Raw genomic sequence first — 26,393 nt, 5'->3', positions numbered from 1 at the left:
GGCAGGAGTATCCAGAAAACAGAGAGAGCAAGTCAACGCTTACTTTGAAGCTGCCTTCCAGAAAATTGAAGCCAAGAATTTAGGATTTGTAATTTCTTCAGTCAAATATAAATTCATGGACTCAATACAAAAAAAAAAAAAAAAGGGGGTAGGGGCCAGCTGAATAAAATAGCATGACTTTTGGAATCTAGATGGTCAAACAAAAGGATTCAGCGTTAGCATTCTGGTCCAAAAGCAATCAATGAATACAACGCTCTTTTTACTCAGGTGGCCAATTTCTACTATTTACATGTCTTACTTTCCAGTGTCAGCACAGCTCTTGGGAAAGGAATTGTGCTTTTTATTTTTGCTTCACATCGTTATCTAAATTGTATCTGCAGCTTTTTAGTTACCGGTGATAGCGATGGGTCTGTAAGTAGCCTGGCTTGACTCTGAGGTTGCAGGCAGGATTCGCAATGGTAGCACTTTGGAAAACCTTCCTTTTGACCTCCAGATGCAATTAGCTGTGGTATCAATGAGAGACGTACTCGGAACAAGCATCCCCTCCGAGAACAGCTGCAATGAACAAGCAGAAATTTCTGAGACAGCACAAGCTTGTAAACCCTTCCACAAGGCTGTTGAATGACAGCAGGTTGGAAGCATGTAATGAGAAGCACGGGTTCACTGACTAAGCATCCCTACAGGGACCGAGGCTTAATCCTCCCATAGGCTGTGCCCTCTCACCCCGCTCAGAAGCAGGAGGAATGACATGCTCTACAGGAATGACATAATTAAGAGTAAGGTTGATGTACTGCGAAATGTGAGTGACGCGGAGCTTGCCTTCTCGCTGACCTGCCTGGAGCAGGCCAGTCCATCAGCCAGGCCACTGTGCATAGTCCTTGGTTTGTCCCCAACCCCTTGCTCCTCTCGTTTGTGAGGCCAGCGAGGGCTGCCACGCAGCACGGTGCAGTACAGAGGCAGGTGGAGCTCACCTTGCCAAGTGCTCCTGCTCATATTGCATGCTGAGATGTCTCAGGTGAGGCTTCCTTTCCATACAGCTGCAATATGGAAGTCTTAACCCTAAAAAGAAACCGGAGCAAGGAGCTAGAAGGTAAGTCTGCTGTAAGTCGCAGCACAAGGTACTGTTCACTTGGCTGAGACAGCTCCTTCCCTTGGCCAGTGCTAGGAGCAGCCCGGGCTGAAAGGGGTTCAGGGTAGGCAGCTACAGGGAGAGCAAAGCCTTCACTAGACACCTCTGCAAATCCTTCCTTGGAAGGAGTCACAGCAGCGAGAATAAAGTTCCTGTGCATATGCAAGGCCGTTTCCCTCACAGTTAGCAGCTCAGGCTGTCACAGCTCTGCTGCAGGAGTTGCACGTGAGTGTGCCAAGGTCATCTGGAGAGCACATGCACAGCTACGAGGGAAGAGGGACAGGCTGCGTACTGATTTGTACAATCCGTGCTAAGAAAACTCTGTCAGCGTTTCACTGATGTTTTGATCCAGGCTGGGTCGTACGACACCACCTCCTGAGTATGTACCTGCATAACACCACAGGCCTTGCCCTGGCACCTCCTTGGCATCATCCTGGCATCACCCCTGCGTCACCTCAGCATCCCAGCAGCTGAAAACGACTGCACGGTCTCCCTGGCTGCTGGGGATATCCTGAGAGCTGAACAGCTGCCAGCTGCAGTGGGGTGCTGTGAATACCCCGTGCCAACCCCCCCTCCTGCCTCCCCCCTGCCTCTGCCCTCTGTGCTCTGTGGCGAGGGGGCTGCACGGCAGAGGGGGCACCGCTCACGTCTGTCTGGCAGCTTTGTAAGGAGAGGGCTGTGATGACCCCGCACATTCATCAGGCGCTTGTTTGCAGGCTGGTCCCATCTGCACTGCTTTTATTATTTTTTTTTTCCTCCCTCTGCTCGGCTCAGCCTGCTTCGGGAGAAGTGGCACGTAGGCACATACGTCCTTGCGCACACTATACTTGTATAAACTCCATCAGGAAGTCATCTGGCCAAACTTTCCAGGCGCTGCTTTTAACTCTTCCCTAGGCGGGCTCGTATTGGCGGCCTGGGGATTTCCAGGGAGCATGGCCACCAGTGTTCATCCTCTTGCTCTGTTTATTGATTCCCACCGCCGTCCTTCCTACAAGCCCCGAGCACGTGGCAGGGCAGCTTTGCACCCATCCTGCTCGCAGTTCCCACCAGAAAGCCGTCCCCCGCAGCTGCACGGGGCTTTGCAATAAAACCCTGCCTCGGCTTTCCTGCGGGGTGAGGTAGCAAAAGCCAGTTCCCAAAAAACATACCGCGGCAGAGGCTGCCCTGGCAGGGCGGTAGGAAGGGGCGCTGGTGGGGCAAGGGTGTCTGCAGGGGCAAAAAATGCAGCAGTTATTTCAGAAGTGTGTCCTCACCAGGCACATGAGCAGTGAATTAAGTTCTCACAGCCCTTAAATGTTTACTGTGGTCAGGGAAAGATAACAATAATAAAAAAAAATTGGTAAGTGACCCCATCTTCAATGAGGACGTGTCTTGCTGTATGTCCCGCTCTGCACAGAGGCAGAATTACACACCCACAGGCGCACATCAGCATGCATATAGACATCTCAGAGGTCTGAGAAAAACCCTGTGAGACTGTTCACATAGGGTAAAGGCTGCTATTCCTTCCCGTGATGTGTGGATGAGGAGATTTCCTAAATGCAAGATTTTTTTCCTTAAATGCAAGATTACAGTCATCCCGTTTTGTCGGTGCCTATTAACTGACCGTTGCCAGATTTCAGTGGCTCTTACAAGCTTTTGGAGCCTCCTGGAATTGCTGGAAATTGTATCCGGTGCAGATGGATATGGGATGGGGATGTCTGAGCTCGTTTGGCCAGCAGTGCCAGCCATATTTTGTCTCCATCTGACTTCGGTGTGAGTATGGAGCGTGTGTCAGCAGCATCTCTCTGCTGGAGAGGTGCCACCAATGGTGCTGTTGTCTCTCTTGACTTTCGCTGCCATAAAACAGCCCAGAAGTTGACTGTTTATGCATGAAGTTGTTCCTCAGCTCATAGGCATTTGGCTCTGGTTTGATGGGTATTCGTTCACCTTTTCTAGTGTTACAAAACTATAAGATGGTAAAATAGATTCAATGTGAAGCTCTTGATTATTTTCCTGGCTTCAAGGGAGTAATTCTGAAGAATTAACTTCATTAAAGTCCGTTCAGGTAGCCTGATGTTAACTTTGCCTTCTTTATCAGATTTCCAGGCTTCTGTGTGAGGCAGAGGGGTGTGCATTTGCACTCAGCCTTGCCGGGAGAGCTGCAGTATAGAAGGGAGTCAACTGCCAGAAATTCCCGAAAATCTAGGGACGACTTTTAGGGCAGACTCATCCTCTGCAGAGATGCTTCCCTTCTCGAACAGCTGCTCAGTGCACCACAGACAGCAAAGGAGCCCTCTGTTTCAGGCTCCTCCTGAAATTCATCAGATTCAGACCGCGGCTGCTCACTGCTAGGAGCTGGAGGTATTAATAGTGCTCCCCGCTCGGCTTCTCTCCTGCAGTCGGAGGAATCAATCAAGCTCTCACAATCCCTCAAGGAGGTGGGGAGCTCTGAGAGCTGAGTAGCATTCAGGCTTTTGACCACGCACGGTGTTCCCATTTCCTCTCCATTTGTGTCTTCAGATCTTTTGTCAACCTGTGTTATTCCTCTGTCTCCTCAGCTGGAGGTTCATTAAGTGTAACTTTTGCCCCAAAATCTAGACTCAGCTCCCTGATCCTGGCAACTCATTGTACGCTGAGTCTTTGCGTGGTGAAGGAGAGAGGGAGGGTTGTTCAGGGGTGTCCTTACAGAAGTTGTGCTCCGTGCATGTGTGTATCTTTTCTGAGACAGGCAAAGCAAATCAGGCCCTGGAGTGACCTGGGTGGTGGTCCCGGCTCATTCCTGGGACTGATTTGCTTCGCCTGTCTCAGAAGTCCTGGGGACAGGTCAGGGCAGGGGTAAATCCCTCTAGCCGAGCTTTAGACGTAAGCCTAAAAGCAGGCTCATTTCTGTCTGCAGTCATACATAAACTCATTCTTGCCCTGCAGACCTCGGGGCAGGCTTCCAGAAAAGGCTTCCAGCGTGGCCAGCTTTGTGTGCAGAAGGTAACCTTATGGGCAGCCAGGAGAGAAGGTATCCTTGTGGGTACGTTTCCCCTCCTGTGACAGAGCCTTTAGGACTGAACGTCTGATATTTAGGAGGTGAAAGGATGAACAGTGCTAAGTCCTGACCTTGCTGTAACCTGTGGAGAAGCAACAAAGATTCCCTTTAACCATGTACGGCGTAAACAGCAAGGAATACACACGTAACAAAATTAGAAAGGAATCTGATAGATAGCCCCAAAGATAAATGCCACTTTAGGCAATGTTACTTCAAACTGTTGACCGAAGCACCATTCAGGGAGGAACTGTGAGATCTAAGTGCCTCTCTGCTTCTGGGCAGGATAAGGTGTCATGTAAAATGTGTTTTGTGTTCTTGTTTTATCTCCCTCTCTCCACTCTCCGCCAATGAGAACATGCACACCGAAAGCATTAAAAACAGACCACAGTGAGTTTGCTTCACCAGCACATCTCCACATCAAAGGCATCGCTGGAGTCTATTGATTCTGGCAGAATCGCAGAAACTGGCGATGTCGTTAGTGAGAAATCATGCACTCTTCTGTTGATTTCAGGCAAAGAAAAAAAGAAAAAAAAAAAAAAAGCTCGACCATGTGCAGATATTCATGCTGCAAAGAGGCTGATAAATTGCAAAATGTTTCAGTTGTCTCCCTCAGTGCCAGTAAATAGACAAGGGTGCTTTTATTGACAAACGGCAGAGCTTTAGCTTACTTGATGTTACGAAAAGCTGCCCTATTTAACTTCTAAGTTTTGTTTTCACTGTTTGTGAATAACATGTGACAGCTCTTATCTGACCTATTGTTTACTTCCTATTTCTGAAGTGAATGCACCCCGTGCCAGTGAACTGTGTTGGCACTCAGCGTGAATTTGCTCAAAAAGTGGGGAGTTTATCGATGATGCTGGGGCAGAACCCCAGATCAGGTCAGTGCCACCCTCTGGGAGCGGTCCAGGCAGATTCATCTCCAGTGCTGACGTACCATACTTGCAGTCTCCTTGGAAAATTGACTTCTGATCGAAAGATCCACCAACCACTTTGAGCAAAAGCACATTTCCCTTTTAATTTTGCCTAGTAAGTACGAAGCCATTGCATTTGTATACTGCTTCACCACAGGGAGCAAAAGTTTCTGCTGAAAATAGCTCTGTGATATAAGACCTGTATTAACCTTGTGACTCAGAGCAAAACCTGGGGAAGACATAGATCAAACCTCACACTAGGAGGAACTGTTTCACACTCCTCCATTTTTGGTATTTGTACGCCTCTTTGACTCTTTCTTGTTTGCATCCTGCAAATGAAGGGCTTCCAAAACATCAAAGAGTTAAGGTGTTTTTAAAAGGTGTCTGCATGCAAGTAGAGGATGTGATTAATGCATGTCTGTTCCACAGGCTTGCTCTGTTCCGCTGGGGTATGAAGAAAGTTGCTGCTCACCAAGACAGTTGCAACCTCCCTGAGCACAAGTACAGCCACCACCGGATTGCTGCAATAGTTTGTGGGCTTTGCTTGGGGAGATGCGTGTGGCTTTACTGTGTTGACCCAAAGCAGCCCAGGCTGGTAAAACACTCCCATTGCACAAATGGCTAATATAACAGCTAATATAATGGCTGGCATTCACATTCCTCAGGTGTGGGCTCTGCTGGTGGTACGGCTCTTGCTGCTGGCTGCTGAGCCTATGGGCAGTGCTCTCCTCCTGCCTACCAAGGCACCGGTGCTCCTTCCCACTGCCTTGCTCATGAGCACTGGTCTTGACCTGCAGGACATCATGATGACCCAGCATCGCCTTCTCCGGGGGAAGAGTATCTGCCCGGGTATCTAATTATAGAGGGATGGAAAAATGCCCACAAAAGGTTGAGGATAAGTTTTCCAATACGTAGCACAAGAGTAATCAATACTTGCATCAATACTTAATTAATCTACGTGAAGTGGAACAGCTTCAGCAGGAGGGAATGAGATCGTCTCTTCCAAGCCCAGCGTGCTCTGCAGTGTCACGTGGGATGGGGAATGTGGGTTTAAATCCTTTTACTCGGACGTTTTAATTCTTGAACCCTTGGATAAGAGGATGCTGCTGCCAGGAAGGCTTTGAGAGGAGTGACCAACCCTTAGCTTATGAGAAGTAACACCTTAGTACCTCTGGAAACCTAACCCAAAGTTCTTAACCCCTCAGTAGAAATCCACTGGGATCAGCATGAGTCTTCTTTGACCTCAGGGAGCTTTCAGGCTGGCCTCTGGTGAAGGCATTTACCTCATGGCCACTACGTCAGGCCCTGGAGGTCCCGTACCCCGCCTTGTAAAGAACTGCAGTTTCAGCCAGAGGCTGCAGTGCTGCCCAAAGATCAGCCTCCATCAGTACATACTCCCTGCTGTCCCAGCGGCTGTTCAGCCAAGGTATTTGCAATGTTCCTTGTGAGATATTCATTTTCGGGCACCTCCCCACAGGGACATCAATGGTCTGACTCAGTGACATGGAAAGCTTGCTGGGAAGTGGGGGAGAGTTGTCCGCCACACACAAGCTGTGACATAAGTGGTGGGCAAGAAAAAAACAACTCCTCCTCTGTTGCAAGAGAGGTGAAGGTTTCAGCTCTTGGTTCCCCTAACGGTGACTAAGCTGTTCCCTCCATCCAGCCCCCAGCTACCAGTGAATGGAGAGACCGAGCAGCGCTGCGTATTCCTGTAAGCCAGCCGGCTTTCGGTAATCCCGTTTCGAGGCTTCTCAGAAGGCGTCTGTCAGTGTGTTGTTTTCACTAAATACATGGAGTGCAGATTAAGCTGCACTTAAGCATTTCATCCACCCTTTCTTTTCTTATTAAGCACTTCGCATAGGATTGGCAATCCCTTTGCTTAGCTGATGGGAAGGTGAGCGTGTCTCACTCTTAACTTCTGTTTGTACCTATGTTTAAAGTTTGGGTCTTGCTCCTGACCTGTGGTGTGCCTTAATACTCCTTTGCCTGAAACAGGATACTGCCAATACAGATTTTCACTTATGTAGATAATTAACGTTTTCAGGACACTTTGTTTTTTTACACAAAATCTCTCTAGTGTTAATGACAGCTCCAATTTTAAAGCACAGTACCTCCTCCTGCGTGCCTCAATCAAAACGGCTGCCCTGAGTCACATGCGTGCCCTGGGACAGGGGTGCCGACACATGGGCCCGTCCAGGAAAAGCCCTTCCAGAACGGCTCCAGGAACCACTTTTAAAAATCAAAAGAGCCTAAACCGGCTCCGGTGGTCTGTGTGGGTTCAGCGAATGACCCAGATGGAAGAGATGCCTACCACATTGACAACCCTTCTTAAATGATCTGTGCTTCTTAGCTTTTAATGGACCACGAGTGGTTCACGACTACCCTAGGTTTCTCTTCATCATGTTTCTCTAAACATGACGAAGGTTCATCAGATAGCTGAAATGCATTACAGGAAGGGGCTCAGACGTCGCCGTGATAAGCAAACATGAGAGCCTGCTCGGAACACAATAGAGGCTTCAGTTTGTTCCTAAATTATTCATCTTCCCCCAGGAGCGGCATTTCAGCACTGCCTTGGGCGCTGAGGGAGCACGGCCTGTTCCCAGGAGGGCGGCCATCCCCTCCCTGCAGCACCTCCGGGTGGGATCGCAGCCCAGCTCGGCCCGGCCCCTGTGGCACAAGGCATCGCTGCCCAGCCGTGCTAGGGGAGTCCCCTCTCCACCGAGATAGTCAGAGATCCTTCAGCCAGCAGAGCAGGAGACAGAAAAGCTGGGCTGGTTTGCTAGCATAGAGCGGCAAGAGAGGAAAGGGGTTGAGAAATGAACAACTGCAATTACACTGGGGCATTTTTGTCAGAGATACTCATACCCATAACTGCTGTCTGTCACTGAACTGAACTGTATTTCCCCTTTGCTCACTGGGTCATGTTAAATATGCCCGGTCTGTGTCACCCTCTTGACAGACAGCATCGGAGAAGTTTTGGAGCACGTGGGGTGCCCAAGAGGCTGCAGGTAGTTGGAGCCCCACTGCGTGGGGATGCCCTGCGATGGGTCCTGGTGCTCAGCTTGGCCATGAAGGGGCTCTGGCTGCAAAGAAGGGCGTTACCAGACAAAGTAACTTGGGGAACCACCACAAAACCCAACAGGGAATAAATCGAGCCTCATGACATAGCTCTCCCATCACGAGACACCGTGACAGCAGCAAGGGAGAAATGGTAAGAGGAAGAAATACATGCATCCCCAACAACAGGACCCAGGAGAACAGGGCAGGAGGAAAGACACAGGGGGGGCAATGGGGCTCCACTTCATGCTGCTCCACTTCTCTTTCTTCTGTCGTGTGGCAATGCCGTTAATTAGGAAACGTGAATCTATGGCACTTTCCCACTGCCCCCTCCCCGGGGAGCTGTTGCAGCTCCCTGCAAGACCTCGTCTTTCTCAACAGATTTCCCTCCAGCCCCACACTTGCTAGTGCCGAGGGCTGTGGCAATCAAGCGATCGAGCACTCTCCCTGCCGGTGTTTTCTTCCCCGGGCTCGCGCTGACCCCCGGGGTTATCTGACAAGACTTCTGTCAGACGTCAGCCGGAGCAGGACTTGGCACGGAGACAGCGCCGCAATACAGGAAGGCGTTGCACTTGTGCTGCCGAAGGTGGAGAGCACAGCCCTGGCACCGATGGTGCTTCAAACCACCCGTGGCTGCGGTGCCTGATGGCACAAAGAGTTGCGGCTGCAGAGCTGCCAGTAGCAGCCGGGTGCCTGCTTCACCTCGCCTCATCTGCAGGGTGCGGGATGCTCTCTGGAGGAGCAGCTTCCCTCTGGTTTAACAGCCTCAAGGGACGGGCTGATTCACCCTGCTCTTGCAGCACGCGGTGCAGCAGGGAGGTTATTGGGCTGGGAGAGCCCTGCCGTGGGCTCGGCTCCCCGCTGCCCTGGCGGCTCGCTGTGCTGGTGTTGCAGCGAGGTGCTGAGTCACCGGCGTGGGCTCTGAACTCTGCCCCTGGATGTGGCGGGCAATGGCCAAATGTCACGCAGGAGCTTCGTGGAGCAGAGAGAGGGGTCATCCTCCCCGGATGCTCGCCCTGCATGAGTGCAGGGCTGGCTAGCTGCCTGGCACAGGGCATGCTTGACCGCGAGGCCCCAGCCCTGCACTCGAGAGGTGCGTGCAGACCACCCCAGGCAGATGGGGTGCTAGCTGGGGGGGTGGGGGACAGTCCCGATAAGGGAAGCCATAACCAGGAGCACTGGCTTCCACAGCAAGCTGCACAAAGCGAGCGCTCCCATCCCTGTGGATCCCACTGCTCTGTGGGCAGGTAGAGCTGCCACCTTGCCTGGTACCACGTCCGGGACCCCCTGGAGCAGTGGCTGCAGCCCCCAACCCCATGGGCCCACGGGACCCTCCTGGCCTGGCTGCTGGAAAATGAAATTTCAGTTCTGCTGGAAGCCTTCCAATTTCAACATTTATTTTTCTTCCTTGAAAGAAGGCAAAGGGGGAAGCGAGCAGGGGCAGGGGGGTTGGGGTGGGTTAGTTGCAGCGGCATGCAGCGGTCTCACCAATGAATCCTGACACTTTGTTTTTGTTCAGGCTTCTCAGAAATGCTTATTTGGGAACGGGGCAAATATTTCAAATGTCATATTTGGATGGAAAATGCCTTATCTAGTAATAATAGCTAACCTTCCTCCAGCCTGAGACGCCTGAAAAAAATCTCACTTGGCTCGGCTCCATGCAGCTGACGGCCGACCCCCTTCCAGCCCCATGGCCACAGGGGGCACGGGCTGGCCCCTCTGCGCCTGGGGTCCCTGCAGGTTGCCAAGAGGTTGCACTTGGAAAGGGGGCTTGTCCCCGCTGCTGGGAGGGCTAAAGGACATGCTGCAACTATCCTGCATGCTTTGGAAGCCCGGGTTTGAAAGCAGCAGTCCAGCTCTGCTTGATTAAACACTCACTGTGTTCCCAGGACTGGGCTGCTGCTCCTCAGATAACTGGGAGTAAATCACAGGCAATTAGCGATTTGTCTGAGGTGCTCCTTGACTCAGAGCCCTGTAGCGAAGTCCTACATTACTCATTAGACCACACATCCTCCTTCCTCTCCGGGTGGCATCCGAGCAGCCTCGTCAGGGTGGAGGGAGCACAGCAATGTCACTTCACGTTTATCTAGGAAAAAGTTTCCCACACTCCTTCGTGGCTCTTTTTGTTTTGATTCAGAGATTTTGTTTTTCTGAAGAGTTAAAATAAATCTCGAAATGCAGCAGCAGCACTTCTTTGAGCGCAGTGTTTGTTGCTAGATAATCCTTTGAGGGAAACATTAAAAAGTAGTGCAGCATATTTGTCACCAGTCCAGAGCTGGCTGAACAAGGCTGATCCAGTATTTAAAATGTGGTGTGACATTTATGCATGGCATAAAGCACTTGTGGTCACTCGGAGCTTGTGACCACTGCTTCTCTTCTTTCTGGACATGAACTCCTCCTCATGGCCTTTCTCTCCGACCCTTCAAGCTGTTATGGCAGTGGTAAAACTCAACTTTTGTTCTGCTCGCTCTGTGCTGCTCCAAAAGTGTGGGCTGACGGGACACCTCCCGACCCACTCTTCCTGCTGCTACCTGACCGCATCCGCTGGCCACATCAGCAGAACCTGACAAGCACTGAATCATGTCCCGGTCAGTGCCCAGCCCAGAATTTGGGAATCTGGGAAGAAAGGTTTATCCTTTCATGCTTTCTTTCTCTTTAAAGTCACTTTAAAGCAAATGCGTCTGTCTTTAAAAATGTGGTATTTTTGCAAAGCTTTTAAGATTGTTTTTATCTTTCCCTTTTTTCCCTTTTCTATTCAGTACCATCAAAAGTGACTGGAGTGACATTAATGGAAGTTAAACAGGGTCTTGACCTTCTCCAGAAGGTCTGAACCAGCACTTAGAGCCTCCACCTCACTGCACATTAGTGTGGTTTGAAAATGCCTCCTGTGCGATGGTCGGGATGCTCCCATCTACAGGGCTGTTTCCAAGAGAGCCCAGAAAATAGAACTCACTTTGCAGGAGGTGATTGGATATTTGTAGGTAAATGCATCCCTTTCCCCCACACCAGCTATTTTAAAGTGATCTAGTAAGCACCCAGAGAATTTCTTCTGCCTCACACAAGCCATGGGCTCTTAAACACTGACCTTGCTTTTACTTGGTACCTGCTTATTTGAGAATATTTTGACCTGCTCTTCCAGCAGCATGGGGTGGGATCATGAAATGATTTAATTAAGCCTGCAGTGGGCTCAGTGTATACCGAGTTAGCACTTTGTTTTGGGGTGCTACAGATCATTCAGACTGAGAAAGCCATACTGGTGAGTTCCACTTGGAGATGTCGCCTTTAAATCTCCACTGTATATCCATGCAGAGTGGTCTTATAGCCAAATGGTGTCCCAAAAGCTGATAGAGCAACTTCCTTGGCCACTGCACACATTTTTTGGATGTCTAAGTGCTAGGATTTCATTCCTTGAAGTCAGCGGAAAATCCTCCAGTGACTTACAAGGAATAGGAATTCTTAAGAAAATAATCCTTGCTGGAAAACCAACACTTCCCCTCCGCTATCACTGCTTGCTGACAGCAGGGGTGAGAGCAGTCTGGCAGACAAGGCTGCAGGAGGACTTCTCCTACACCTACCATGTCTGGTTACATTGCAGTCCTGTCTCCCCCACCACTGCTGTCCAGAACAGACGTAAAGAGTAGCAATTGCTGGGGGTGTTGGAGAACAAATCTGGACCAGAGCTCGAAGAAAGCCCACGTGTAACAGTTCTTCAAATCTGGCTTCCCTGGGTCATGTAGCACCGCTTACCGCACCTTACCTAGCTCCGTGCACGGGCGCTAGGAGGCTGGGTCACAGATGTCACCCAATGGAGATGTGTTATCTGGGACAGGCCTTTGCTGCCCCATCTGTTGATGCTTTCATGGTGGTTCTTCATTTTGAGTTTTCCTGGACCATCTTTGCATAGCTACTGCTTCTGTTCAGCCAGCTCTTCCCAATGCTGCTGTTCCTATCCCAAAAATAAGATGGGATGGGATGGGACGGGATGGGACAGAGCTGAGCATGCAGAGGAAGCCCAAGGTGTAGGTGGCATTGCCAGCAGCCACCACCCTCCTGCAAGGCTGAGGCACTGTATTTGGGAGGCAGCTCCCCAAGGAGCCCACCGTGGGGAAACCTCCTCTGGTGGACGGGATGTGTGAGGCTCATTTCAAAACGCCAAGAGAGCTGGTCCCAACTCTTTTCTGGGCTTGGCCATGGCCCATCCATGCCTACCACAACTCTGGCACTCGGGGCTTCCCTCTCTCAGGATAGGAGCAGCCCATGTGCACGGCATCATTAAGTCCTCTCCTTCCTCTGTGCTCCCTGATGGATGGCTAAGCACAGCATCGATTTGTAAGCTCATCCTACCCAACTCTCTCTGGATTATCCAGGGCGGGGCAGCTGCGGTCATCTTTTTCTCTGCTCCAGCCAAGCCAGCCCTCTTTCTCCATCCCTCCAATACCATCCCGCTCTCTTTCCTTCCACATTTGGTCAGCTCCTCACCCTGACATTTAAAGCTCTGGGCTGAGCGGCCTCTGCCCGCAACTCGGCTCATCTTTCCTCCCACTCTTCCCCTCTATGTGGGAGCACCAAGGGCTCATCTCTTCTTCCCCTCTCTCCAGCTCCAGCTCCCACACACAATTCCCATTTCCCATCCTCCCGGGCTGATCCCTGTGGCCACAGGGGTCTCTGGCTTTCACCCACACAGCAACTCACCCGTCTTCCCCAGGCTGCACCAGACCTTGTCTCGCACAGCTTGCCTTTCACCTATGCTCTCTGCTCAATATTGTTTGTTCCTCTTTGGGGCCTTAGGACAAAAATATCTCCCCACCCAGGCAGCCTGTGCTGCCGGTCAGATTTCCTTGTGAGCTGTGTGAGCGGTGCTGTTTATGTGCTGGGTGAATACACCGACCCAATGGGAAAGAGCAGACAGTTCCTGTGAAAGTGCTTGTGCTCAGTTCTCATATCATTGCTTTTCTACTTCTTTAAAAAAATAAAATAAATCCCATCAGTTTTATTCACAATTTCTGTCACAAACACATGCTCCCCCTGTGGTTGAGTGCAAGGGGTTGTTGTGGTGTTGCAACTCATTCAGAGAAAACTACCTGCCATAGAGAGTAAAATGAGCTGCAGGCTTCAAGGGTCACGGCCATAAATCCTGTAATCATCCCTTCGTCTATCCCTGCCTCCCTCTCTTGTATTTACTTTCTGGCTGAGACAGGCCAGGCATCGCCATGCCCCCATTCTGCTCCTGCTCCCAGGGCACTGCTGCTGCCTGGAGCTGGGGTCAGCTGGGCTGGAGGGGCCTTGTAGTTCTCGCAGCCAAAAATAAAAAATAAAAATGTGGAAATGAGCTTTGCATGGGATGAAGTACTTCTTTTGATCCTCAGCAAACACCCTGAGCTGTCTGTTTCTCTTCGGCTTCAGGTGCTCCTCACGAAATGGCGGCGGTGGTGGTGGTGCCACCTCCTGCTGGCCTGGGCCGAGGCCGCTTGCCCAAGATGTGGGAGATGCAGAGACAGGGGCTTCGTCTCCCTGGGGGAAACCCACATCTCCAGCTTCCTCCACAGCAGCCTGATCGCATCTCTGAACTGCCTCGGGGTGGGTTGCTCTCAGCAGTTCCACTTTCCACAGGCTCCTTGCATATTCAGCGAGCCAAGGAGGGGATGGCCAGGAGCTGAGAGACTTCCTGGTGGTGGGACACCCTGCCTCCACCACATGGACTGAGGGGCAGATGGGTTTCCCACAGTCCATCTCTTTTCCCCCAACCACAAAATGCTGCTGCTGCTGCGTCCCAATGGCTTTGTGATCCCTCCTGAAACGTCAGCTGCTGAGCAGGAGTTGCGTGGGCCGCAGCTGGTGGGGACCGTGTTTCTTGTGAATGAGCTATCAGCCAGAAGAAAAATAAAAAATAAAGCTCTCCTGCCTTAATGAACTTAGAGACATGCCGTGGTGGACACAATCTCGTGGGTTCCTGATGCAGAGCAGCTCCTCACAGTCCCCAGGGTGAGCAAGACAATTTTTGCACCTTCTCATTTAACAGTGATAAAGCAGAAAAGAATTTAGCTCAGTCTCCCTCCTCAGGCTGTCTCCGTGAATCACTGGGACTTGTCCTGCATGGTCATAAAACCAGTGAGTTGTGCAGGTCAGGAGGGACCTCAAGTGACTTCTGGTCCCAGCCCCTGCTCCGAGCATGGCCAACATAGATCAAGGACTGTGCTGGGGACTCGTCCGGCTGAGCTCTGAATACCTCCAAGGGTGCAGATCGCACAGCATCTCTGGTCATCCTCGACCTCCCATAAGGGGACTTTTATTTTTCTAGTGTCTGATCAGAATTTCCCTCTTGCGACCCATTTCTGTTGCCTCTCACCCTGTCCCTGTGCATCTGCAGCACCACCCCCTTACGCCCAGAGAGGTCCCATTCCTCAGCATGTCCTTCTGAAGCGCTGGCCACTGCACATGCCAGCTGTTAATGTGGTATTTACGAAGAGCCAACAGCGTGCTTAGCTCTTTGCCTGCGAGACACAGCCCCTGGCACAGGACGTTCCCATCTGACAGACAAAATGCACGAGGCTTGGTGCCCAGCCCATCTGTCTGACACGTCCATCCCATTAGCACAGCTCGCACTCCACAGCGAGAAGGACATTTCAGGTGCTGACCCACCAGAGAGGGCCCTGCTCTCCTCCAGGAGTATCGCACCAGCCCTCCTGCGTTTATCAGCAAAGTTTAGATGTCATCAGCACATATCAGAATATTTTCGGCATTTCCATCTGCAGCTGGGTCACTGGACTCTTGATGAGCTATTGAAAAGCTTTTAGTGCTGCTCAGTGCAGTGGCAAAGGGACTTGGCCCTGTAGAATGGTGTCAGAAAGAGAGATTGGGCTCTTGCCACAGAGAAAACAGGAGCAGAAGGGCCAAAGTCTGTGACGAATGATGCAAAACATGCATCTAAAAGGTGCTTCTACCTCTGCGAACACGGGCAGTGCAACACACCTGGGCAGGGGTTCAGAGTAGGAACACCTTACCAGTAAAAAAGGGAAATGTAGGATGACAGAACCAAAATTACCATCCTACTGGGACCTGCCTGCTCATCACAGCCCAGACCCCAGCTAACAGCACAATTGTCGCGGAATTACCTCTCCTCTGACTCATGATGTTTCTGTGGGACGCAGACTACAATGTGACTTCTCCTGAGAGCAATTATTAGGGAAGCATTCATTTTCACTGTTTGACACAACATCGGCATTAAAAATGCCATGTGTGCAGGGAAGGGCTGTCAGCCTTGTCTGCCCAGGGCCCACGGTATCAGCATATTCTCTCTGGGTTGCGGATTGGACCTTGGGGCCAGATCGGGAAAGCTGTGTAACTGCACACAAAGGGGTCTGATGCAGAGGCTTCCATTTTTTTCCTCCCTATTTTTTCCCTTGTGCATAAATTAGAGCCAAAACTTAACCCTGGTCACTGAGCAGAAAATCTGTGCTGGTGGGTGGGCAGCCAGCCCTGCCAGCCGCACCGCATCCACTCTGCGGGGATACCCGGAGTGTTACCGGGACTTGTCCAAATCTTTTGTATGCACTCATCCAAATTTTGCAGATGCCTCATATATTTCACAGGGTGAATGATGAGGATGTGCTGATCTACTGACTGCTTGGGGCTGCTTACGCAGAAAGGCACGGCAGCTTCTGAAAACTGCAGACCACACACCACCACAATTTGTTTTTTGGTGGCTGCCTGGCCCCTTCTCCCACTGCCTCTGCTCTCCAGGTGATGCCCTGGCCCAAAGCCCATCAGCCCCGAAGCAGGCAGAAGGCACCACCTCTGTGCCTAGCATTTAGCTCGTAATTATGGAGCGTTTTGGGGATCTCTTTTGCTTGTGCTTGTGCTCAACACATGCAACTCTCAGAAACGACTCACGTGAGCTTGTTAGGAGACAAAGCAGCACTACTATTATGGCATCTAAAAGCCAGCTCTCAGTTCTCCCAGAAGAACAAGGAAGATGAGCTAATAGTGGTTTTGGCACGGTTAGCACTGGCTGGGTGCATTTTCGGCCACGCCGGGACAGGCAGGCACGCTCTTCCTTTCCAAGGCAGCTCTGACAACTGGACACGCTACACGTGTCCCTCCGTTTCTGAAATACAGCTGTTGAACAGCTGTTTGGGGCCATCCGCAAGAACCTGCGGGGGGACTTTTAGGTGGACAGGATGCAGTTGTCTTAAACTATTTTGAGCCCGGAGCACACCAATTCTCCCGGCTCCAGAGCTAATGAAAGACTGGACAGCTGTGAGGGCTTTCACGGATAACAAACCGCATGGGCCGGGGAGCTGCCGGGAGCTGAAGCTGCTTGGGAACCCCAAGGGTAGTCCTTCCCCTCCACCAGCCCAGAGGCCACAAAGGATGGGTAGAGTCATTACATGCTTTACAGACTGGGAAATGAAGGCAGAGAGAGAAAGGCAGTGAAGGTAAAAGTTTGCAGTGAGGTGCAATTTGTATTTGTGATGGAGGGAGAAATGCAAGTTTCCATAAGGCGCTGAAACACATATGCAGAAAGAGAAGAAAACACTGCAGTTTTTGCTTCCTTCTACTTTTTTTCTTTTTTCATTCCAGTCTAACGATTGTTATCCTCTCTCCAATCTCCAGTCTCCAGCCTCATGTGCCACTGTCCCCTGAGCGAGCAGGAAGCCCAAGAGCAAAACCCGTGTCTGCCTCCACTAACAACATTTTCAGGAAAAAATGTCTATTTCTGAAGCTGGACACAGGTTCTTGAGAGTTCATTATCACTGGTAACTCCTTAGCGAGCAGCTTCAGTGACCAGCACAGGATCACTGGTGAACTGTACTGCCGTTCATGCTTTAATACTCATTGCTCATTCTGTGGGTTTGGTCTTGGCATTTTTTTCTAGCCCCCAATTCCCAAACCAATATTTCCCTTTCATAAAGGTTGTTGCAGGAGTACAACCTCTCTAAACACTCATGCAGCTGCTGTGTTATTTAACAAGCCTTCTGTTTATGAAAAACAGCAAAAAAAGTGAGATTCTGGAAACAGAGGAGCCTGCTATAGGCTGCTCCATAATACCTTCCAATCCTGTGAAGGTGCGGGGTAGATGTTTTCACCACAGCCCCGTCCTACTTATGGAGATGAGTTGCTGTGCCCCGTACTTTGTTTGTACCACACTGAGAGCTTGTGCTCGTCCGCCTTGATGTGTGTTCTGTGAGGTAGCTTGTTCTGCTTCCCAAAAAGCATCAGGAGGAAGACCTTCCAGCATTAACAGAGAAGGCACATATCCCTTTAAGGCTGATCCCTTTGATTTCAAATGTGAGAAATTTACTTTTTGACTGAGGAAAATATTTGCCGATATCGCTGTAAGCTAAAGCCTTCGATCCCAGGTTAAGCTGTACTTGATATTTCAAGCAATGAAAATGTTTCCATCCCATCAAAGGAATGAACTAGAAAATATATAGGCTTTCCTATCTGTAATCTCTTATCGTCATTAACGAATGAGATTTTAGAAAGGTTTGCCCATCAGATTGTGTTTTATCGACAAGCAGTGAAGCAAGGAGATGTCTCTGGAGGCCTTCCAGACTATACTCTCTATTACGGCCAGTCCTGTCAGTCCCAGGTCTTTACCTCTGATGGGATGTGCCGGCCGCAGCTGCAGGGTAATGCACACGCACACCCACACCCATGCACAGCCCCACCAGAAGGGGTTTTGCACTGGGACCCAGTGCAAATCGATCAATACCCGTTTTGTTTTCCTTCACGCTCTTTCTGCTTCTGTTGCAAATGACAGAATTTGGATGCCTTAAGCTCAAAACGCCCTGCTGACACGAGTGACTTGCCTAAGCGGAATCAGGCTGGCTGGAAGAATCCGTGCCTGTGCAGGCATCGAGGTGTCCAGAAGTTTCAGATGAATTCAGCTCCTGACTTTCTCATCTTGGTTTGCAGTGGGAATTGCTGTGTAACTAGGTCTCTTCCTAACCTGCCCCTCTATGTTTTAAGCACCTAGCAGTGTTATTCTTCAAAATAAACGTTGCAGAATATGGTCTTTCTATACTCACATCATCTTGATGGCGACAAAAAATAAAATAGTAATAAAAAAAATAGCTTCAGAGGATACTTGATCCTAAATTGCCTTCTTAAAAGGCATCTCTTTAAGCTGAGACACCAGTCTACCTTCTCCACAAAGGTCAGTAGTTGCAGACCTAATTGAAAAGGCTTTCTGCAGGTATGCACTATAAAACTGGGGAAGTGTCTGCCAAACAGAGAAGCGTAAATTGAGCGGGGAAATAAATTGCCACTGATCCTCTGAGAGGTGATGGCTATCAGCAGAAAGAAAAGAGAGTTTGAGCCAACCCCAAACTGGTCTAGAACATGAGGAGCTTCTGAAGATACCACGTCCTGCTGGATACGAAGACAAAGCTGTGTGCCCTCTGGCTGTATCAGCTGTGTGTCAGGAGGGGTATTTCTCACTGAAGTACAAACACCTGGCTTCCTATTCGAGGAGTCACAAGCAACCTTCTCCAGTAGCACAAGCTGCTTATTCCACCCCGGAGTTAGAGCTCTTTTGAAACAATCACGGGAGAACCATCTGGATTTGAGTTGTCTTGTCAGTATCCATCTTGTGAAAGATATTTTCAGGATGTTAACAAACAGCTCCGTCCAAAAAGTTCTTCTATGTTTCTTGTCATCCATGATTGCATATATTTAGATGCCATATGCCCTGTATTCTCCTTCCTCGGAAGCTCAGAGTTGGCTTGTGCCAAGACTTGCACGTAAGTAATTCGCCTTTTGTGTGTTATTGTTCATAGGCTCTTGCTCTGCCCCTGGGACTGAAGCGTAACATACGCGTACGTACTTGAAAATAGATTGTCTTGGTGTCCCACTCACAAACCATGAGCCAACCCACCTCCCTCACTCCTTCATGGGAGTCATTTCACCATTTGGGGCTTATGAAGCAAGATTTTTGCTAACCCTTTTCTCTGAAGTGCTATTTATCGTCTTACCCTTCATCCCAGCCTACACACAGAACCAGTATGTAAGGGTATATGATGCATGATTCAATGTCATGCAGAAATTCTGCTGAGCTTCTCATGTTCTGCAGCAATGGTAATCTTTGTCTGGTCTGTGACTGGAGAAAGCCAGCTGAGTGTGTAAAATGCGTTTGACCTTACTTTCAAACACCCACATGCACGCTCAAAGCCCCGGAGAACTCATTACGTTCACGGTCTAGAAACTGGTGTTTTGTTCTCCATCCCCGCTCTGTCTGGCTTGGGGTGAATGCAATTGAAAATGTCAGAGATGCAGCTCCTGTGTAACGTAAGAGGAGGATTACAGCTTTCCTGACATCGGAGGGAGGGGGGTTTACAACAATGCAGCTGACGTAGGAGGGGACGGATTACAGTGCATCTGACATAGTAGCAATTATAGGAAATGTATTTACAGGGATGGATGGAAAATGAATTTAATATGCTGTTCCAGAGGACGACAATAAAGGTGTGTTGCAACAGTCCTTCCCCCCCTCTGGAAAGCCATATTTCTCACTTGTCCATCAACACAAACAATCTGTGCTGTATGGCAGGAAACATCAGACGCAAATATCGCATTAATCTCTAAGGAAGGATACCTGTTTTCGTAGCTTGGTCATTCACTAAGGTCTCTTAGTAGTGGCTCAGACAATAGGTGGATATATCAGGTTTTCCCCATGGAATAACTGTACCACAGGCACGGTGCTGCGAATGCGACTTCTATTTTGTTTCTGTTTTCTTTCAGAGCGAGCAAAGTAGAGAGGGGGAAGGGGGAGGGGAGATGCTCCTGATTTTTCAGCATGCCGTGGAGAAATGCTGTTAGTGCCCTCTTCCAAAGAGGCAGGGCTTACCCCCTTGCCTGGCAGAGGTGCAGACGGCCACAGGCGGACAAAGCAATTACCTGGGACATCAGGAAAGCGACTGCCCTTTCCATTTCAGACTGCAGCAGGAGCATGACGGATCTCAGAGGCTGGAGTGCTAATATGGAGGAAAGGCAAGGGGGCCCTCATTCACGTTGCCCCCAGGGAAGGACGTGTAGGTTTCTGCATGAGTCACACACGAGTGAGGGGAGCAGAGGCTGGAGCGAGGGGACGTAAAAACTGTCACATTTGGGTCACTATTTCCAGCACAGCAGGCACCACTGGAGGCTATAAACAACATACGTGTGCAGCGCACCCCATTGTCTCAGGCTGCTTCCTTTTGGGCACGTGTCCACATCACCCACAGCTGCACCGCTGGGGCACCGCCGCATCCTATGCCACGGCTGTAAAAAGCAATAGGATGCTGGTGAAGGTCAGGCCCCAAGGAACGAGGCTGAATTACCTTCCTGCCCGCGCAGGGAGTCCCTCCAGCACAGCGAAGGGGCAGGCACATGGTCCCCTGTGAGGGTGTCCACACCAGCAAGAGAATAACTGGCAGGCCTTGCCCAAGCAGGAAAGCTTCAGGGCAACCCCAGCAGCTGTAAAGCCATGAGCAATGGTCTTCAGCCTTCTGGCCTGCCCACAGGGGGGCTCCCAGACTTGTTGAATGAACGCGAGGGTTTCCTACCATGTCCATCAGGCCTGCAGAACTGCCCCTAAGTATTTGTAGGGATGCCAAAGAGAAAAGATCCTGGGCAAGGCAAGAGGGGGGCACATGAAAGTTTGGCCTCCACAGTTTGGGCTCTCATTCACAGCTTGGAGGTGGAGCCCTGCCTTGGGTTGGGGTGTCCAAGGGTGGTGAAGCCACCACAAGGTGACCAAGCCTTCTGACTCCTCTTTGACAGCTCGGGGCCCACGCAGGGCAGCCTCTGCAGCTCGTTCCTGCCCCAACAAGGCTTTTCCACACAAGCAGTCTTCCTGCAGCACTATCAGTGGATTTCCTTCCCTCACCTTTACACCAGAGATGTTTCCAGCTCACCCCATCTGTAGCCTCTTCACTGTGGGGCCCTTTGCCTCCTCCTCAGCCTCCAGCTCTGCCTGGGGCCCCGGGAAGATGATAGCTCCAAATGGCACAGGGGGTTGGCAGAGAGCGGGGAGGATGCGAGGCCAGAGAAGCGGGAAGGGAAATTTCACCTGTCAGATAGATACGTGGACATGTCTCCCTCCCACCTAGGCTTTCACATCTGCTCTGAAGCCTATTTACTGTCTGGCTTTGGCTTAGCAGCTTCTGGCAGATCCCATACTGCTGAGCTTCTCTGTCAGGTGTGGCCTAAAAAACCCCAGACAACAAAACGATACGCGAGCTAACACAGCACGCAGGGTGTTTCAGGGAGCAGGCAGAGGTAATACACACTCTCAACAGAAACGGCCGGCAAGCAGTTGCAAAGCCCGTGAGCAGCAGAAAGCTAGCTGTCCACGTTTGGCCTGCCTGCCTGCCCACATTCCAGCGGGAAGCTGGGGGCTGATGTTAAACTGCAAGTGCTAACCCTACAGAAAGCCCAGCCTGATGTGAAGAACGGCGTGCAAGAGCTGCCTGCTGTGTACACGGCACGTATGTAGCTTTTTTACACCAGCTGTAAATCAACATCAGTCACTCAATCAGAGAGTGAAGGATGGCCTCGCACTTAAAGCACTTTGGATGGGCTCAGGACACACAAAATGTCTGCCACAGCTTTGCCACAGGCTTGCCACACCACCGTGAGCACAGCACTTCATCTTGCAGTCTTCTGCCCTCCTGGCAGTAAAGCAGGCACTGTTAAATGTGGGGAGCTATTTATCTGCTCTCCGTGTTGACTATGAAGACCACAGTTTCGTCATGAAAAGAGATCCAAGTACTGCCCCGTAGGCACCTGAGCTCTCTGTGCTCTGTCCCAGGAAGGACAGAGCTCCCACCCGCCTGGCTGCACTCGATGCTGAGGGCAGCAGCAGCTGAACACAGACGTACCCACCCCCAGGGGCTCTTGGCTGCAGCCCTCCCTGGTCAAAGCCGCTGGCAGAATACGTGCCTTGCCTTGCAGGAGACACAGATGCATTTGCAGAGATGCTGAGCAACAGCAACGTCCATTAAAAAGCAGAAACTGTGGATGCTCACCATCCCTGAAAATCAGCACACATACTGTAAAAAATGAGTTCCTGCTAATTGGACGTGGTTAGATCACACGGTGCACTTTCAGTGCTGTTACCACTTCTGGTCATTAAGTTTAAACAACCGAAGGGAAGAAAAACAACTTCAATTCATAAGCAGCTCTTCGGTGTTGATTGTTTAGTTTCTGCATTTCATTTATCCGGGCAATGGGAATAACCTGGCCCACTTCTCTTTTTTCATAACTATTTCATGTGTTTGTGGCCAGTTGTCAGTCAGGTTCGTATGCCCCAACACAGTGCAGCATTATCAGAGTGACAAACAGGGAAGGGAAATGATGACAATAAAAGAAAGACACTCTCAAGGGCATAAACTGTCTTGATTGCTCTGTGTTTGTACTTCCCCTAATACAAACAAAAACAGTCAAAGCCTTGGTATTAACAGTGGATTTTGTAGCGCTTTATATTTAGGAAAGAACCCTACATACCTGGTGCTTACCCTTTAAAAAGCTGTTTTATAGCCCTAGATAAGGACGAAGGCTGAAGAGGAGCACTACGTACCTTTCTTCTGCAAGACAAGCTCAATGTATTAGGTCAGAGAAATGCCATCGCCTCATTAATTATGAAATGACATAAACATTAACGACAAAAGCTCATTGTTGTGATGATAATTATGTTACCGTGATGCAATACTGTGACCAAAGACATTCCAGTGGTCTGAAATGTATTTCTGGATACTACTGTGGTGCCTCAGTAAGGATATGCTAGCTTTGAGAGTCACGAGTGTTTTTGCCAAAACTGTGCTCGCAGACATATATTTTTTCAAATTCAAGGACACTTTGAAATCATATTAGAAATTTTTAGGCACTCCCCCCTCCCCAAGACAATGCTTTTGGCTTAAAATTTTTGGCTTTAAAATAAGCCTACAAATATTTTAGTTGATTTTCTCAACTCCTTTGCTTCAAATGTGCCTACGCTTTTCAGAATGTGACACCTTCCATTTCATGTTTTTCTAGGCCAGATGCAGACTTGGTGTTACCTGGAACAACTCTATTGACTTCAGCAAGGTTTTATTCAGTTACACTGTGTAAATGATGGGACACTGAAAACGGCCCAACAAATACGAATTTCAAAATAATCACTGGTCTTTTCCGAAAAATAAAAAAGAAAAGAAAAAGAAAGAAAAGAGAAAAACGCAGCTATACTGGAAGCAGTGCCCCAACAATCCTACGACAGCAGGCCAGGCTGACTGTAACTACGGAAGGTGGAACGGGCAGAAAGGAATGCTTCCGTTTCTCAGTTTTGCTTTTTTTCCCCAAGTGAAGAAAGTTGCTATTGTTGTTAGTTTGTTTTGAAACTGATAGGAAATGCTGAGTGAAACGACTGAAGACTGAATTGCTGGAAATATCTGTGAGATGAGTTTTGGAAGGCAGCAGTCTTCATACACATTCCCATCTGTAGACCATGCCACCCTTAGCGAGGGGGCACAGGACTACTGCAATGGAAAAAATGAGCACTTGTGGCCTCCCAGCCTCTCCCTCCTCGTAGAGAACTCAGAGGAACATCCTGGTAGAGACACTTTGGAAAGTGCCACGCCACTTTCCTTGCTTTCCTACCCTCGTTACGTACAAGCCGGCTCCATAATTATCCCTCTGCTGACCATGGATATTTCTCAGAAGTGACTCCTCACTCAGGATATCCAAAACACCAGAGGGCAGCAGAAGTGTTAGAGCAGGAATTGCAAAAGCATTGACCTTCCCAGAAAAGCACCCCTAGGACAGAGAAACGGGACCACGTATGAGGTTCATAATGCCTAGACCTTATTGATTCATAGTGAAAGTGGAAGAAAAACAATGTAATTATGATACTACCAAAACCTTGCAATGGTTACTTCTGAGCAGCACTGATGGAAACTGTCATGACCCACATGCGTGAAGATGGAAGAGAAATACTGAAAGGCTGCTGAGAGTGATAGATACAGGAGGCCTTTAATTCTCAATGAATCATACAATAGCGTGATCGCTCCTAAAAACTGTGTGCTCCCTCCTCTGCTAAAGAAGCTATATGTATCCCACCCTCTGGACTAGAGAGGCAGATCTGCATAAGCACCTTCCCCAGACAGCAACACTTGCCAGTTCTTCTTGCCTCTTCCATCTAATGCGCGTAATTAAAACCAGGATCAAGGATTCTAACCCTCTGGTGCCGTCTTACAATCTCCAGGCAGTCCCATGGCACAGGTGTCTGCCACTCCTTAGGATGGAAAAATCATGAGATATTAGACAGAACACCAAATCCAGTTCACTTCTTCCCATTTAGGAAGGAAAAAAAAAAGAAAAAAAAAAGAGTCCTTTAAAAAGAAATAAAAATGTTACCTTCCTAGCTGGGGCTGTCTGCCTTGCGTGTTCTTTCTAAAAAGCCTGGTTCTGTTTGCCATCCTAAAACACTTAATCAATTTGAAATGAAAACAGCAACTATAATTAAAGGGAGGAAAATCCCACCACAGCAGAGGAACCATTATTAAGGTAATTTTTTTCTTTATAACTCCTGGGGCACTGTTCACATGCAGTTGCTACTGTATATGCTGTTTGTGCGTCACCTCCTCTTCGTGAGCTCCACGGAGAATACATTGTTAGCTTAAAAATAACAATAATAATAATAATAAGCCAGCTTTTCATGTGAGTTATTCAAAGCACTGTGTAAGCGCTAATTGAACGTTACGATAGCCAGGGAAGGCTGTATGCTATTACCCCCTTACACCAAATGGCAGGAGTCCCACGACCGGGGCCAAACCAGTGCCTCCGTGCAAGCAGTGCCCGTGCTCAGGCTCCTAGCCACCAGCTCTGCAAGCCACGGCTCTCTACCACCTTCATTTCAAGCCCTGCAGGTGCTCAGGTGTTACTTCTCCGCGTTTCTAGATGAAGGATCCTGCAGCATAACCGGCCTAGCAGCCAAGTTACTGAGGGCGACAAGAGCAATATAACTCATTAGGTAAGAGAAGCAGAGAAAGTCCGGTTTGCTTCACTAGAACATGCTGACAGATCTCTCTCATTCATATTTATGACACACAGCTTGTGTATCACGTAATTTGATTTATATAAACCACATTTTTCTCATCAGGTCCTCACAGTGTAAATCTTAAATAACAGTAATACAAAAAAGCTAACAACGTTGGCTCTCCTCCCATAGGGGGTCCACCTTGAGCCCTTCAGAAATCACTCAAGGGCCTTAAGGAGACCATCAGCTACAGGTGAAAAAAACATATAAATTGCTTTGCAAAGTTTGGTCTGACGCAGAGCTATATCCCCTCCCGTGAAACTCATATTTTTATTGCGAGGAGCCTGGCTCATCCATTTGTAGCGGTGGTAGCTGCTGGGTGGAAGGTAAGTGTCCGGTGTGTTAGTGACGATGACGGTCAGAAAAGGACTTCAGACTAAGGCAAACAGCCTTCTGGTCAGGAGTCTGGTCACAGAGTGGGGCATTACTTGTCTGAAAAAAGTCTAGGACTGACCCTAACAGAGAGTAAGCTGAGTAACAGACACGCCAGGCATCACCAAGCCGCATTTTTAAGGCTTAGCTGGAACGTGAGACCAAGCGCGCAAACTTTGGTCGCTGTGTGGAGACTGAACTTTGAAGACTGAACTTTGAAGACCGAACTTGGTGTGAAGACTGCACTTTGTGTGAAGACTGAACTCTATTGAAGGCATCTGCCACTTGGCTTTTGGCAACGAGCCTCGAGAGGAGCCCAGCGGGCACGTTCGGGACCCCCACTCAGCCTGGGGGTGCAAAAGGGCCCGCTTCCAAGCCCCGCTCGCCGAGCCGCCACCTCCGCAGGTGCAGGCGGAAGGCAGGGCGAGGGGCTCGTCGCTTCGCCACCGCCGCCCGCCTCGCCCGCTAACGGGCGCTTAACGGCGGCTAACGGCCGCGCGCCGGCAGGGGGCGACCCCGCCGCGAGATGGCGGGCGTCACGTGACAGCGGCGGGGCGGGGCGGGGCGGGGAGCGGGCCGGAGACCCAGGTGCCCCCTCCCCTCCCTCCCTGACGTCACCGCCCCCCCGTCTCCCCGGCGACGGCTCCATCAGCGCGCGCGTCAGCGCCGCCCGTTGCCCGGCAACGCCGCGCCGTCTCGCTCCCCTCCAGCCCCGCGCCGGGCCGCGCGTCTCTCTGGCGTCAAACGTGACGTCAATGGGGCCCGGCTCGGCTTTCCGCCGGTGGGCGGGGGAGGAGGAGCGGGCCGAGGAGGGGCGGGGGGAGGAGGAGGGGAGGGGGGAGGAGGGAGGAGGGA

The 26,393-nt window shown here is 50.1% G+C and overlaps 1 long non-coding RNA gene across 1 annotated transcript; it reads right to left on the bottom strand.

Moving 5' to 3' along the window:
* Window positions 1-319: 319 nt before the first annotated feature.
* Window positions 320-12,901, bottom strand: LOC136786604 (uncharacterized). The gene is made up of 2 exons (XR_010825739.1): window positions 12,806-12,901; window positions 320-4,227 (listed from the first exon to the last, which is right to left on the bottom strand). It is a non-coding gene; the product is annotated as an uncharacterized lncRNA (long non-coding RNA).
* Between the last annotated feature and the right edge of the window lie 13,492 nt (window positions 12,902-26,393).

This window comes from Anser cygnoides, chromosome 1 (assembly GCF_040182565.1).
Source record: "Anser cygnoides isolate HZ-2024a breed goose chromosome 1, Taihu_goose_T2T_genome, whole genome shotgun sequence".
Classification (NCBI taxonomy): domain Eukaryota; kingdom Metazoa; phylum Chordata; class Aves; order Anseriformes; family Anatidae; genus Anser; species Anser cygnoides.
This window is presented reverse-complemented; position numbering and strand designations above follow the sequence as displayed.